The sequence below is a fragment of the Oncorhynchus mykiss genome, chromosome 5 (genome assembly GCF_013265735.2).
Source record: "Oncorhynchus mykiss isolate Arlee chromosome 5, USDA_OmykA_1.1, whole genome shotgun sequence".
Lineage (NCBI taxonomy): Eukaryota > Metazoa > Chordata > Actinopteri > Salmoniformes > Salmonidae > Oncorhynchus > Oncorhynchus mykiss.
Window position 1 is genome coordinate 85,317,929 of NC_048569.1, and position 14,930 is coordinate 85,332,858.

Consider the following 14,930-nt stretch of genomic DNA (forward strand, 5'->3'; position numbering starts at 1 on the left):
TAGAGAAAGGAGGGGCTGATGCCCCAGAGACTGTAGAGAAAGGAGGGGCCGATGCCCCAGAGACTGTAGAGAAAGGAGGGGCTGATGCCCCAGAGACTGTAGAGAAAGGAGTCATCTCACATGGGGAGATGTGGGGGATGCCTTTGTGTCCTTCTCGAACACAGCGTTCAGGGGCATATTTGGGGACTTTCCAGAGTTCCCACAAAACAAAAACCTCCAGAGTTTTCTGGCTCTTCATGACACTTGCTGTAAGCATGAAAAATAACAAAATAAAATAACAATTGGCATAATGTGGGCATGCAGGACACGACAGAACAGTCACGAATAGTAAAATATCTTTAACAGTCAGAATCTACAAAAAGTGGTAGCAAAGGCATAATTGCTCCTCTGTCATTTCATATTGAACTGGGACATGTAATTCATTTGTCATCAATCTGAAATATTTTAAGAAAGAGGATTATCAAAATTAGAGTATTTGGATAAGGAACATTTTCAAGTACTCTCTAAATTGTAAAGTTTTGCCTAATGTTGTATTATTCGAACAACTTTTAATGAATACACATCTCCATAATCCTGAAGACACTGTCCCGGACAGAGGCTCCCCCAGGTTAGGTTCTGCTTTTCTTTTCTTAGTCAACCTTGAGTTCTTTTTCTTTGTGTTCTGGAACGTAGCCCTGCCTTTCATTTTGTTCATTGATTTCACCTGTATTTGTTTCTCACCTGGTCTCATCAGCTCCCTATTTAGTTCAGTTCTTTCTGTTTGTATGGTTGTGAGGCATTGTTTGTTTTTGACTGCCTACCTGTGTTTGACCATTTCCTGCGACCGCGATTCCTGCCTTCGCAGAAGGCTTAAGGACAATAGGACACACAAACGAGTATAAATGAGTCGACAGTAGAGTTATCTACTTTACAAAATTACAGCCTGATGTGCTCTCAAGGTGAATTCATATTTAATTGCGTTGCTTGCGTGTGTCCCTGTTACAGCGTCCCCTATGGGGACAAACCGAAGAACCCTGTATGGTTCTACGTAGCACCTTTTTTTTCTAAGAGTGTACTATCTCTCTCTCTCTCACACACACACACACACACACACACACACACACACACACACACACACACACACACACACACACACGGCTTGCATGGCAACATTGACATGACAATGTTTTCTATAGTTACTGTGATCATTCTCTCTCACACACACACACACACACACACACACACGCAGAGAACAACACACATACACACACTTACTATCATCAGTGGCTACCCATACACAGTGGGGCAAAAAATGTTTAGTCAGCCACTAATTGTGCAAGTTCTCCCACTTAAAACGATGAGAGAGGCCTGTAATTTTCATCATAGGTACACTTCAACTATGACAGACAATGAGGAAAAAAAATCCAGAAAATCACATTGTAGGATGTTTAATGAATTTATTTGCAAATTATGGTGGAAAATAAGTATTTGGTCAATAACAAAAGTTTATCTCAATTCTTTGTTATATACCCTTTGTTGGCAATGACAGAGGCAAACGTTTTCTGTAAGTCTTCACAAGGTTTTCACACACTGTTGCTGGTATTTTGGCCCATTCCTCCATGCAGATCTCCTCTAGAGCAGTGATGTTTTGGGGCTGTTGCTGGGCAACACGGACTTTCAACTCTCTCCAAAGATGTTCTATGGGGTTGAGCTCTGAAGACTAGCTAGGCCACTCCAGGACCTTGAAATGGTTCTTACGAAGCCACTCCTTCATTGCCCGGGCGGTGTGTTTGGGATCATTGTCATGCTGAAAGACCCAGCCACGTTTCATCTTCAATGCCTTGCTGATGGAAGGAGGTTTTCACTCAAAATCTCACGATACATGGCCCCATTCATTCTTTCCTTTACACGGATCAGTCGTCCTGGTCCCTTTGCAGAAAAACAGCCCCAAAGCATGATGTTTCCACCCCCATGTTTCACAGTAGGTATGGTGTTCTTTGGATGCAACTCAGCATTCTTTGTCCTCCAAACACGACGAGTTGAGTTTTTACCAAAAAGTTATATTTTGGTTTCATCTGACCATATGACATTCTCCAAATCTTCTTCTGGATCATCCAAATGCTCTCTAGCAAACTTCAGACGGGCCTGGACATGTACTGGCTTAAGCAGGGGGACACGTCTGGCACTGCAAGATTTGAGTTCCTGGCGGCGTAGTGTGTTACTGATGTAGGCTTTGTTACTTTGGTCCCAGCTCTCTGCAGGTCATTCACTAGGTCCCCCCGTGTGGTTCTGGGATTTTTGCTCACCGTTCTTGTGATCATTTTGACCCCACGGGGTGAGATCTTGCGTGGAGCCCCAGATCGAGGGAGATTATCAGTGGCCTTGTATGTCTTCCATTTCCTAATAATTGCTCCCACAGTTGATTTCTTCAAACCAAGCTGCTTCCCTATTGCAGATTCAGTCTTCCCAGCCTGGTGCAGGTCTACAATTTTGTTTCTGGTGTCCTTTGACAGCTCTTTGGTCTTGGCCATAGTGGAGTTTGGAGTGTGACTGTTTGAGGTTGTAGACAGATGTCTTTTATACTGATAACACGTTCAAACAGGTGCCATTAATACAGGTAACGAGTGGAGGACAGAGGAGCCTCTTAAAGAAGTTGTTACAGGTCTGTGAGCCAGAAATCTTGCTTGTTTGTAGGTCACCAAATGCTTATTTTTCCACCATAATTTGCAAATAAATTCATTAAAAATCCTACAATGTGATTTTGTCTGTCATAGTTGGAGTGTACCTATGATGACAATTACAGGCCTCTCATCTTTTTAAGTGGGAGAACTTGCACAATTGGTGGCTGACTAAATACTTTTTTGCCCCACTGTAAGGTAAAAAAACAACAACATTAGAATAATAATAATTTGCCTTTTTTGCATGTTATTCTGGCACTAATTCATGTCACATGTCAGTTTGCAAGTATTAATTTTTAAAGGATATTTAGTTAATAAAGCCGCATATGAACATTTTCTCTTTCTTTTGTAAGACAGCTACAAAATGTAGGTGTTTCAGCCTAGCTCAGTGCTTTCTGTGGTGGAGGGGCAGCCAGTGAAAGAACAGAGCGTAGGCGTTGGTAATCTTCTCTAGTTGTGCTGTGATTGGCTTAGTGTTCTGTCCCCCAAAGGTTGCGAGTTCAAATCTCATAACTGACAACTTTAGCATTTTAGCTAATTAGCAACTTTTCAACTACTTACTACTTTTTAGCTAACCCTTCCCCTAACCCTAACCATTTTAGCTGACCCTTCCTCTAACCATAACAATAACCCATTTAGCTAACCCTTCCACTAACATTAACCCTTTTAAACTTACTCCTAAATATAACCCTAACATTTGCTAAGAATTCATAACATATCATACATTTAGCTAATTATTAACATATAGTACCTTTAGCAAATTCTGAATATATTGTATGTTTTGCAAATGTGTAACACAAAAATAAGAATTGGAATCTGTAACATATCATACGAAATGGGTGATGGACACTCACAAATTAATACATACCACAGGAACTTAACATATCATACCAAATGGAGTGTCTCGACTTTACAAAATGCTCTGGAAACAGGTTGGTTTTAGAGAAATTTCCTAATTGAATATTGTAAGACCTTTCATTATCTGCTTATGCCCCCGTTATTTATCCTACGGTTCTGACTTGGTGTACAGGGAGAATGCTCTAAGAGCAGCCCATGTTCTGAATTCTATCGCTGTCCATTTCAAAAGTGCTGAACAAATACGCCCTCCAAAAAAAGTTTAGTAATAGAACCATGTAATTCCAGTTGAAATTGTGAGGGTAGTTTTGTTTGCTCAATGCATTGTCTGTGCCATGGTATATTTTCTATAAAAGTGGATCCTCGTGATTGTATTTTCCCTCTTTTTTAGACCATATAGGACTAATAAAAATCTTCAAATGGTAGACTAACCGTGTCTCTCTCATCTCTCTCCCTCTCTGTGGTGACCTTAACTAGCCTCTCAAAACACTTCATAACGACAGAAGTGAGTGCTGCGGGGCGATAGTCATTTAATTCAGTTACCTTTGCTTTCTTGGGTGCAGGAACAATGGTGGACATCTTGAAGCAAGTGGGGATAGCAGACTGGGATAGGGAGAGATTGAATATGTCCATAAAAACTGGAATCAGCTGGTCTGCGCATGCTCTGAGGATGCGGCTAGGGATACCGTCTGGGCCGTCAGCCTTGCAATTGTTAACACACTTAAATGTCTTACACACATTGGCCACGGAGATCGAGAGCCCACAGTCCTTGGGAGCGGGCCATGTTGGGAGCACTGTGTTGTCCTCAAAGTGGGCGAATAAGGTGTTTAGCTTGTCCGTGAGCAAGACGTTGGTGTGTGCGACATGGCTGGTTTTCCCTTTGTAATCCATGATTGTCCATTGACCCTGCCACATACGTCTCGTGTCTGAGCAGTTGAATTGTGACTCCACTTTGTCTCTGTACTGACGTTTTGCCTGTTATATTACCTCATGGAAGGAACAACTACACTATTTGTATTCAACCATATTCCCTGTAACCTTGCCATGGTTAAATGTGGTGGTTCGCACTTTCAGTTTGTGCGAATGCTGCCATCAATCCACGGTTTCTGGTTTGGGTTGATTTTTATAGTCACAGTGGGAAAAACATCCCCTATACACTTGATGAACTCAGTCACTGTTTCCGTGTATATGTCAATGTTATTCTCAGAGGCTACCGGGACATATCCCAGTCCACGTGATCAAAACAATCTTGAAGCATGGATTCCGTTTGGTCGGACCAGCATTGAATAGACCTTAGCACGGGTACTTCCTGTTTGAGTTTCTGCCTATTGGAAGGGAGGAGCAAAATGGAGTCATGATCTGATTTGCCGAAGGGAGGACGGGGGAGAGGGAGTAGTTGTTATTGAGCGTTGTATCAGTGCGAGTACTACAGTCAATGTGTTGATAGAACTTCGGTAGCGTTTTCCTCAAATTTGGTTTGTTAAAATCCCCAGCTACAATAATTGCGGCCTCAGAATATGTGGTTTCCAGTTTGCACAAAGTCCAGTGTAGTTCCTTGAGGGCCGTCGTGATATCGGCTTGAGGGGGAATATACATGGCTAGGTAGGACTATTTGTTCAGCACTTTCAAAATTGACAAAGAAATTACAATAGTTGTTAGTTCAGATGAATTCAGCAAGATGTTGAGGCCTTAACTTTACTCCCCTTTAACCTTTCTGATCTCCCCATCCCGGATCCGGGTTCGTGAATACAGACTCAAGCTCATTACCATAACGCAACGTTAACTATTCATGAAAATCGCAAATGAAATGAAATAAATATGCTAGCTCTCAAGCTTAGCCTTTTGTTAACAACACTGTCATCTCAGATTTTCAAAATATGCTTCTCAACCATTGCAAAACAAGCATTTGTGTAACAGTATTGATGGCTAACGTAGCATTTAGCATTAGCATTCAGCTGGCAACATTTACACAAAAAAACTGAAAAGCATTCAAAAAAATCATTTACCTTTGAAGAACTTCAGATGTTTTCAATGAGGAGACTCTCAGATAGCAAATGTTCAGTTTTTCCTAAAATATTATTTGTTTAGGACAAATCGCTCCGTTTTCTGCGTCACGTTTAGCTATGAAAAAACCCCTGTATCCAGGATTGTGTAAATCTATCAGCAAGCTCATTAGCATAACACAACGTTAACTATTTATGAAAATCGCAAATGAAATTAAATAAATATGCCATCTCTCAAGCTTAGCCTTTTGTAAACAACACTGTCATCTCAGATTTTCAAAATATGCTTCTCAACCATAGGAAAACAATAATTTGTGTAAAAGTAGCTAGCGAGAGTTAGCATTTCGCGTTAGCATTTAGCGTTAGCATTAGCGTTAGCATCCAGCACGCAACATTAACAAAAACATAAAAGCCTTCAAATAAAATCATTTACCTTTGAAGAACTTCAGATGTTTTCAATGAGGATACTCTCAGTTAGATAGCAGATGCTCAGATTTTCCAAAAAGATTCCTTGTGTATTAGAAATAGCTCCGTTTTATACATCACATTTGGCTACCAAAAAAAATCCATAAATTCAGTCCTCAAAACGCAAACTTTTTTCCAAATTAACTCCATAATATCGACTGAAAACATGGCAAACGTTGTTTAGAATCAATCATCAAGGTGTTTTTCACATATCTCTTCATTGATACATCGTTCTTGGACACATGCTTTCTCCCCTGAATCAAATGGTAAAGTAGAAGCAGCTGGCAATTGCGCACCGAATTCGACGCAGGACACCAGGCGGACACTTGGAAAATGTAGTCTCTTATGGTCAATCTTCCAATGATATGCCTACAAATACGTCACAATGCTGCTAAGACCTTGGGCGAACGACAGAAAGTGTAGGCTCATTCGTTGCGCAATCACAGCCATATAAGGAGAGAATGGAAAACAGAGCTTCAGAAATTCTGCTAATTCCTGGGTGATGCATCATCTTGGTTTCGCCTGTAGAATGAGTTCTGGGGCACTTACAGACAAAATCTTTGCAGATTCTGAAACTTCAGAGTGTTTTCTTTCCAAAACTGTCAAGAATATGCATAGTCGAGCATCTTTTCGTGACAAAATATCGCGCTTAAAACGGGAACGTTTTTTATCCAAAAATGAAATAGCGCCCCTAGAGCTCTAACAGGTTAAAAACTTCTTCGGGATCGGTGTCCCAGCCACGGGATGGTTGAGCTAATGTAGGCTAATGCGGTTAGAACGAGGATGTCAGTAACAAGAACATTTCCCAGGACATAGACATATCTGATATTGGCAGAACGATTAAATTCTTGTTAATTTAACTGCACTGTCCAATTTACAGTAGCTAATACAGTGAAATAATACCATGCTATTGTTTGAGGATAGTGCACAATTTTGAACATGAAAAGTTATACGATGCAATCGCCATCGCACCGAACACTGCCCTATCTAATCTTGACGAGGAATACCTACAGTTGAAGTCGGAAGTTTACATACACCTAAGCCAAATACATTTATACTCAGTTTTTCACAATTCCTGACATTTAATCCAAGTAAAAATTCCAGGTCCAAGGTCAGTTAGGATCACCACTTTATTTTAAGAATGTGAAATGTCAGAATAATAGTTGAGAGAGTGATTTATTTCATCTTTTTTTTTTCTTTCATCACATTCCAAGTGGGTCAAACGTTTACATACACTCAATTAGTATTCGGTAACATTTCCTTTAAATGGTTTAACTTGGGTCAAACATTTCGGGTACGCTTCCACAAGCTTCCCACAATAAGTTGGGTTAATTTTGGCCCATTCCTCCTGACAGAGCTGGTGTAACTGAGTCAGGTTTGTAGGCCTCCTTGCTCACACGCGCTTTTTCAGTTCTGCCCACATAGGATTGAGGTTAGAGCTTTGTGATGGCCACTCCAATACCTTGACATTGCTGTCCTTAAGCCATTTTGCCACAACTTTGGAAGTATGCTTGGGGTCATTGTCCATTTGGAAGACCAATTGCAACCAAGCTTTAACTTCCTGACTGACGTCTTGAGATGTTACTTCAATATATACACATAATTTTCCGTCCTCATGATGCCATCTATCTTGTTGTTACAGGAATTAAATTCCTCTATGTTTTAATACTCAATTACAATTAAACACTCTGTCAATTCATACGAATTTGTAAGACCCTTATTAGTATAAAATGGACAGAGACCAGTCTTTGAAATCAACCAGCTGTGTTTATTCTCGAGAGTACTGCCCATGATACATTTTATCACAGGTTATAAACTGAAAATGACGTCAGCGTTTTCTAAACTGTTCCGTCTCTTCTTGACACTGGTACAAAGGCTGTATAGTTCTCAAGCCTTCCCACATCGTCTAGAGCCAAGGTCAGCCTGTGTAGATAAGCATTCTAGCCAGTCTGGCAATATAGTTCATTCATTTCTACCAAGGAACAGACAGTCATTGTTCTAATTCTTGATTATATTTACACACATTATATTCAGTACTAGGATTAAAAAGAAAATTCATACATATACAGTAACATAATAGTATTCTGATTGGTCAGTCCTGATTGAAATGTATACATAATTAGTCATTATTGATAAAAAAAATTCCCTCAACACTTGTGAAGTCCACAAGTCCCTCCTGCAGCAAAGCAACCCCACAACATGATGCTGCCACCCCCGTGCTTCACGGTTGGGATGTGTTCTTCGGCTTGCAAGCCTCCCCCTTTTTCCTCCAAAAATAATTATAGTCATTATGGCCAAACAGTTATATTTTTGTTTCATCAGACCAGAGGACATTTCTCCAAAAATATGATCTTTGTCCCCATGTGCAGTTGCAAACCGTAGTCTGGCTTTTTTATAGTCAAACCATAGTCTGGCCTTTCAGGTTATGTCGATATAGGACTCGTTTTTACTGTAGATATAGATACTTTGAAACTGTTTTCTCCAGCATCTTCACAATGTCCTTTGCTGTTGTTCTGGGATTGATTTGCACTTTCGCACCAAAGTACATTCCTCTCTAGGAGACCGAGCGTGTCTCCTTCAAGAGCTGTATGGCGGCTGCGTGGTCCCATGGTGTTTATACTTGCGTACTATTGTTTGTACAGATGAATGTGATACCTTCAGGCATTTAGAAATTGCTCCCAAGGCTAAACCAGACTTTTGGAGGTCTTGACTGATTTTTTAAAAATTTTCCCATGATGTCAAGCTAAGAGGCACTGAGTTTGAAGGTAGGCCTTGAAATACATCCACAGGTACACCTCCAATTGACTCAAATGATCTCAATTTGCCTATCAGAAGCTTCTAAAGCTATGACATCATTTTCTGGAACTTTCCAAGCTGTTTAAAGGCACAGTCAACTTAGTGTATGTAAACTTCTGACCCACTGGAATTGTGATACAGTGAAATAATCTGTCTGTAAACAATTGTTGGAAAAAAGACTTGCCATGCACAAAGTAGATGTCCTAACCGAGTTGCAAAAACTATAGTTTGTTAACAAGAAATTTGTTGAATGCTTGAAAAATGAATTTTAATGACTCCAACTTAAGTGTATGTAAAGTTCCGACTTCATCTGTATGTAAGAATGCTGTTTATTGACTATAGCTCAGCTTTCAACACCATGGTGCCCTCCATGCTCATCATTAAGCTTGGGGCACTGGGTCTGAACCCTGCCCTGTGCAACTGGATCCTGGACTTCCTGACAGGCTGCCTCAAGTTGGTGAAGGTAGGAAACAACACCTCCACTTCTCTGATCCTCAACACTGGGGCCCCACAAGGGTGTGTGCTCAGCCCCCTCCTGTACTCCTTGTTCACCCATGACTGCATGGCCATGCACGTCTCCATCTCAATTAAGTTTGCAGACAACACAACAGTAGTAGGCCTGATTACCAACAATGACGAGACAGCCTACAAGGAGGAGGTGGTGCCAGGAAAATAACCTCTCACTCAATGTCAACAAAATGAAGGAACTGATCGTGGATTTCAGGAAACAGCAGAGGGAGCACGCTCCTATTCACATCGATAGGGCCGCAGTGGAGAAAGTGAAAAGCTTCCAGTTCCTTTGCGTACACATGACTGACAATCTGAAATGGTCCACCCACACAGACAGTGTGGTGAAGAAGGTGCAACAGTGCCTCTTCAACCTCAGGAGGCTGAAGAAATTCGGCTTGGCCCCTAAGACCTTCACAAACTTTTACATCAGCACAGTTGAGAGCATCCTGTTGTGCTGTATTACCGCCTGGTATGGGCAACTGCACTTCCTGCAACCCCAGGGCTCTCCAGGGGATGGTGCGGTCTGCCCAATGCATCATCGGAGGCACACTGCCTACACTCCAGGACACCTACAGCACCCGATGTCACAGGAAGGCCAAAAAGATCATAAAGAACATCAACCACCCGAGCCACGGCCTGTTCACCCTGCTACCAACCAGAAGGCGAGGTTGGTACAGGTGCATCAAAGCTGGGACCGAGAGTCTGAAAAACATCTTCTATCTCAAGGCCATCAGACTGTTAAAAATGAAATAGCCATCACTAGCTGGCTACCACCCGGTTACTCACCCTGCACCTTAGTCATGAAATCACTGGTCACTTGTCACTTCAATAATGTTTACATGCTTCTTTACTTATTTCATATGTATATACTGTATACTATTCTATTGTATTTTAGTCAATGCCACTCCGACATTGCTCGTCTTAATATTTATCTGTTTCTGAATTCCATTCTTTTACTTTTAGATTTGTTTGTATTGTTGTGAATTGTTAGATACTACTGCACTGTTGGAGCTACGGACACAAGCATTTCTCTACACCCACAATAACATCTCCTAAATATGTGTATGCGACCAATAACATGTGATTTGGTTTGAATTCAGCCCAGTCACGGACCAGGATGTCTTGCTCCCAGGCAGACTAAATAACTTTTTTGCCCGCTTTGAGGACAATACAGTGCCACTGACACGGCCTGCAACGAAAACATGCGGTCTCTCCTTCACTGCAGCCGAGGTGAGTAAGACATTTAAACGTGTTAACCCTCGCAAGGCTGCAGGCCCAGACGGCATCCCCAGCCGCGCCCTCAGAGCATGCGCAGACCAGCTGGCCGGTGTGTTTACGGATCAATCCCTATACCAGTCTGCTGTTCCCACATGCTTCAAGAGGGCCACCATTGTTCCTGTTCCCAAGAAAGCTAAGGTAACTGAGCTAAACGACTACCGCCCCGTAGCACTCACATCCGTCATCATGAAGTGCTTTGAGAGACTAGTCAAGGACCATATCACCTCCACCCTACCTGACACCCTAGACCCACTCCAATTTGCTTACCGCCCAAATAGGTCCACAGACGATGCAATCTCCACCACACTGCACACTGCCCTAACCCATCTGGACAAGAGGAATACCTATGTGAGAATGCTGTTCATCGACTACAGCTCGGCATTCAACACCATAGTACCCTCCAAGCTCGTCATCAAGCTCGAGACCCTGGGTCTCGACCCCGCCCTGTGCAACTGGGTACTGGACTTCCTGACGGGCCGCCCCCAGGTGGTGAGGGTAGGCAACAACATCTCCTCCCCGCTGATCCTCAACACTGGGGCCCCACAAGGGTGCGTTCTGAGCCCTCTCCTGTACTCCCTGTTCACCCACGACTGCGTGGCCACGCACGCCTCCAACTCAATCATCAAGTTTGCGGACGACACAACAGTGGTAGGCTTGATTACCAACAACGACGAGACGGCCTACGGGGAGGAGGTGAGGGCCCTCGGAGTGTGGTGTCAGGAAAATAACCTCACACTCAACGTCAACAAAACTAAGGAGATGATTGTGGACTTCAGGAAACAGCAGAGGGAACACCCCCCTATCCACATCGATGGAACAGTAGTGGAGAGGGTAGCAAGTTTTAAGTTCCTCGGCATACACATCACAGACAAACTGAATTGGTCCACTCACACAGACAGCATCGTGAAGAAGGCGCAGCAGCGCCTCTTCAACCTCAGGAGGCTGAAGAAATTTGGCTTGTCACCAAAAGCACTCACAAACTTCTACAGATGCACAATCGAGAGCATCCTGGCGGGCTGTATCACCGCCTGGTATGGCAACTGCACCGCCCTCAACCGTAAGGCTCTCCAGAGGGTAGTGAGGTCTGCACAACGCATCACCGGGGGCAAACTACAAGCCCTCCAGGACACCTACACCACCCGATGTCACAGGAAGGCCATAAAGATCATCAAGGACATCAACCAACCCGAGCCACTGCCTGTTCACCCCGCTATCATCCAGAAGGCGAGGTCAGTACAGGTGCATCAAAGCTGGGACCGAGAGACTGAAAAACAGCTTCTATCTCAAGGCCATCAGACTGTTAAACAGCCACCACTAACACTGAGTGGCTGCTGCCAACACACTGACACTGACTCAACTCCAGCCACTTTAATAATGGGAATTGATGGGAAATGATGTAAATATATCACTAGCCACTTTAAACAATGCTACCTTATATAATGTTACTTACCCTACATTATTCATCTCATATGCATACGTATATACTGTACTCTATATCATCGACTGTATCCTTATGTAATACATGTATCACTAGCCACTTTAAACTATGCCACTTTGTTTACATACTCATCTCATTTGTACATACTGTACTCGATACCATCTACCGTATCTTGCCTATGCTGCTCTGTACCATCACTCATTCATATATCCTTATGTACATATTCTTTATCCCCTTACACTGTGTACAAGACAGTAGTTTTGGAATTGTTAGTTAGATTACTTGTTATTACTGCATTGTCGGAACTAGAAGCACAAGCATTTCGCTACACTCGCATTAACATCTGCTAACCATGTGTATGTGTGACAAATAAAATTTGATTTGATTTGATTTGATTTGAATTCTTAATGATATAAGAACAAACATGAATTTACTGAACATAAATGTAATAATGTTTGTGTATGGTTCAAAAGTCACAACTCATGTCGGCATTCGTTATTATTGAAGGAGAATGCAGTTCTTATCAAGTTACACAAATCCACAAGGAGTGAATAGAAGCCATATTTATTTAAGCATGTCAGATGTATCATCTATGTTTTTTAAAAAGGCAGTAAATGAGGCTGAATTAACTGTTTTGCTGCTCCGCCAGGCTCCGCCAGGTGTAGCGGTGGTAAGGATTCACTCCATGGTGCTGAACAGAAAGCTCGCTGTCGGGACAGCTTTATGTAGGCCCCAACAGTTTGTAGGCAGTGTTTGTCACCGTTATAGCGCAATTAATATATTGTTTAGTGTTGTGTTGTATAGTGGGTTTGCTGGCATGCATCTAAAAAAAATGTTGAGTTTGCCCCACCAAGATTTACATGCTAAAGTCTCCACTGACTGTCATTAACTAAACAGATATCAGAATGTCATAATGTTTGCTAACTAGCTACATCCAATGCCTACAGCAGGAAAACATTAAAACTTACCATGTCTATGGAGGATTATCCAGAGCGCTAACGTTAGCTAGCTAGCTAAAATTTGCCATCGTATTAGCTAGCTAGCAAATCTTTCCTTGATGTTCTTCTCCTGAACAAACGGCCGCTTTACTTTCAAAAGTAAAACAAGAATTCAAGAGAACAGAGCATTATTTCTTAGCATTAATTTGTTTCGATGAGAAACTGCCATTGTTTTCCAGCTGTGTTGCTGTGTAGCGTACTTGGTGCTCTGTCTCAACTGATGAATGGAATGTTGACCAATGCGCTAGAGCAGGATGCCTGCATGCAGAGATCTGTTGCTGTATGAGACGCACATATTCCAACACAAGTTTTCACAGGAACAGATATGCCTACTTCCTTATTCAGCTACTGAAATCCAAATACAATTACTGCACGCATTATGTTAATTGCTTAAACGCTTTAACTAAACATTTAATAGTCCTATTTTCAGGGTCAAATTCAGGTGCAATAATTTGACTAATTATTGATGGAAATAAACGCTATAAAAACAAGGTTTAGTAGATCCTGGGGGATTATAGTAGGGTATTGAAATATAACACATAGGCCTACATGTTATTTGTTCAATTCTGAAGACACATTTCGTGTAGTCATAGTACAACATCAAAACAGGATTCAGTGGAACAAAAGAAATGTGCAGGACAATAAAACAGTGTAATTAGCTAATACTGACAAAATATTACCATTAGAAGCCAGCACACACAGCAAGCTACCAAAAATAATTTGTTAAACAACCATTATTTCACTGTACTGCAGTTTTACTGCATTTTGACGGCAGTGTCATTTTGTAAGAGTATCTTGCACTTGTAACAGTATAACTTTAATCCATCCCCTCGCCCCTACCTCTGCACACATCAACAACAGTCACCCATGAAGCATCTTTACCCATCGCTCCACAAAAGCCGGGGCCCTCTGCAGGGGAACCACTACTTCAAGGTCTCAGAGCGAGTGAAGTCACTGATTGAAACGCTATTAGCACGCACCACCACTAACTAGCTAGCCATGTCACATCGGTTACACTCACCCCCCTTTTGACCTCCTCCTTTTCCGCAGCAACCAGTGATCTGGGTCAACAGCATCAATGTAACAGTATAACTTTAGTCCGTCCCCTCGCCCCTATCTGTGTTCGAACCAGGGACCCTCTGCACACAGACAACAGTCACCCACGAAGCATCGTTACTTATCGCTGCACAAAAGCTGCGGCCCTTGCAGAGCGAGGGGAACCACCACTTCAAGGTCTCAGAGCGAGTGACGTCACCGATTGAAACGTTATTAGCGCATACCACCGCTAACTAGCTAGCCATGTCACATCGGTTAAACACTCTTAGAACAAAAGGTGCTATCTGGAACCTATTGGGTTCCATGTAGAACCCTTTCCCCATAGGGTTCTACATGGAACCCAAGAGAGTTCTACCTGGAACCAAAACGGGTTCTCCTTTGGGGACAGCTGAAGAATCCTTCTGAAACCTTTTGTTCTAAGAATGTGTATTTATGTGCAGTTTAGCTTACATGCCTGAAGCCTAGAACAAAAGTTATGGACGTGAATGTGCAATTTTCAGTTGGGTGGACTGCAACTAGGAAAAAAACTGCCATAGCCTGTAGTAAAGCAAAAGCATTTATATCTTCAGAGATTCTCAAAATTAGGGGCCATCTCTGAAGCTATAGGACTGCAGACTGTCACAAATGTTTACTTTTAATTACCTAGCAAATTCGATGACTTGGAGGTGAAATAGTCTATCGCATTCCTTTCTTCTATTTTTTTATCGGTATTTCATCACCTGCCTAATAAAAACCTCAAATGGCCCTGCTCCTGCAAAAGTTAATCGGGCTGGATAAGCTGAAGTGGACTGGCCCATGTACCATTAGGCGGAGCTCATAGTAACATGATTCTGCCGGACTCGGAAAGAGCTCGACCCTCATGAAGCGTACATAT